We start from the raw sequence: 2,128 nt of genomic DNA, 5'->3' as shown, positions 1-2,128 counted from the left end.
ATGTTTTGCAGGGGAATTTACATTACATTCAATTAGGATTGATCCAAAATGGATGTTTAAAGCCCCAACATTACCTCCAAAAATCTCATCAGGTTCTTTTTTCCACTCCCAGGRTTTAGTTGTTGTATTGTTTTGATATGATTTTAKGTTATCTATGATCTTAATCTTTCACTTGATTTGCTGAAGAAATTGTTTTGTTCCTTGTGATATTCTTTTGTTGATGGTTTTGGTCACGTTATATGATGTATCTTAGCTTGAAACTTTGCATGTATCTTATAATTTCATGAAATTGCAATGGTATATGGAGCCTGAAATAATGTCTACATTGAATGGCATAGAGTTGTTTTAGAGAAAAAGAATCAACTCTTCTCAATGGCCTTCGGTGCCGGACTTTTCAACTGGTAGCAACAAATATGTTTGCTCGCTTTGTGGAATTGTTACAGCCAATTACTAATGTATTTGCCATATGATGCTAAAAAGCTTACCAATTATTTGATGCATTTGATTTAAAATAAATTTAATCTCTACGTCTATCAGCAAGAGTTGACCAATGTATTTTGTCAGTAGTGTCAGGAATTACAAGGACAACTCAAATTAGGATGAATTGATCAACAAAGTACAAACGACTAAAAAGATGAATGTTTAAAGTCTTCAAAATAAGCCGCAAAATAGATTTYTGGCTTCAAAACTGGCTGCCCACTTGCARCCTTTTACTTTTTCTAAACTCTTTATGTTAACACCCTAAGCACATATACCATTCCTACTGGAGTTTCTAATGTTCAGTAAGTACTTCATGAAAGATAACAGAAAATATGTGCCTGTAGTGTAAAATATTTACCCAGGCTCCAAAGATGCTCTAAATGAAGAYTAGCAAAAATAGYATGGAAACAGTTCACCAGTAAGCTATACTACATTAATAAGCATTTAGACCTATATCTTAATTAGAAATCATAAAGCACAAAGTACTACCATTTTATGCTTAGAATMTGGGATTTGCAGGGTATAGATATCGATGAAAGAACTTGGATAATGTGAATACCTATTTCCTGGCTGTTGATTTTCATTTGATGGGTTATGTTGATATAAAATCCCCTTGTRGCCAMGGAGGTTCAAATGYGRTGACTCCGGGCTATCCAYTTCGCTGCCAACTATTCAATTACCAATAGCATTTATTATAGGCTTAGATTTCCAATAGACTTCGGGTGTTGGTTCTCTTGATATGAAAAATATAGCATCTYTATACTTGTTGATAAATGGATTAATTCTGGTATTATAGATAATGATTGGTAGTTTAATTATGTTACTATAGTTTGTTTTGTATTTATGCCAAGGGATCTAACCACATTCATGTGTTCTTTCTCCCATTTGTTTTGTTCGTATTGCATTGTAGGCGTACGAAATGCAATTTGAGTCCTGATCAACATCTGGAAAAGAGAGGCATCACAACCATGCCATCATTCTAATTTAAAGTTARGGGTTGTTTACCTAAATCTTTTTATCTTATAATCTTAAATTGTAAGTCTTGGCCGATGCTTTTTGAGTATTCTTGGACTGTGGTGGTTGAAATCATTACACACTTTTTACTTGTAACGATCTATTTATTAGGTTCGATTTTGGTTTKAAACRGACTAATACTTTGACTAATGTTCTACCATTGTTTTCCTTCAGGTTTTAAGCAAGTGTGGTTATGATGGCGTTGTTGCTCATATATTCTGTCTGAGGAGGCTGCCGACTTTGTATAAAAAGGATAACTGCAGGTTTAATACATTCTTCTGCTTTATGATGCGTAAATAGGAAAATGTTAAACTTGAAATTATATGTAGGTTTTAAATATTCATTTTGCTAATGAAATGTTCTGATGGCTTATTGACTTGTTGTAGATAAAGAGGGAAATTGTCACAGTTAGCAGTTCACATGAAATTATTGCATTATGGCTAACACCTTTGCAGACCCTTTGCAATTAGACGAGGCTTCGTCATCTATGCAAAGTAACAAACGTGGTTTTACTCGGACAGACTATAAAAAAGTTAGAAAAGAGATGGCAGGTRATAGATAGAGTATCAAGTTTTGCGAGGAGTTTAGGGAGGATGTTAGAAAATGGATTTATAGATTGATTGAATGTTGGGGA

General features: G+C 33.7%; 1 long non-coding RNA gene across 1 annotated transcript; it reads left to right on the top strand.

Moving 5' to 3' along the window:
- Positions 1 to 24: 24 nt before the first annotated feature.
- Positions 25 to 2,119, top strand: LOC112511967. The gene is made up of 4 exons (XR_003069179.1): positions 25 to 92; positions 1,391 to 1,469; positions 1,669 to 1,757; positions 1,881 to 2,119. It is a non-coding gene; the product is annotated as an uncharacterized LOC112511967 (long non-coding RNA).
- The last annotated feature ends 9 nt before the right edge of the window (positions 2,120 to 2,128 follow it).

The sequence above is a fragment of the Cynara cardunculus genome, assembly GCF_001531365.2.
Source record: "Cynara cardunculus var. scolymus isolate 2C chromosome LG 5, CcrdV1, whole genome shotgun sequence".
In the NCBI taxonomy this organism is placed as follows: domain Eukaryota; kingdom Viridiplantae; phylum Streptophyta; class Magnoliopsida; order Asterales; family Asteraceae; genus Cynara; species Cynara cardunculus.
This window is presented reverse-complemented; position numbering and strand designations above follow the sequence as displayed.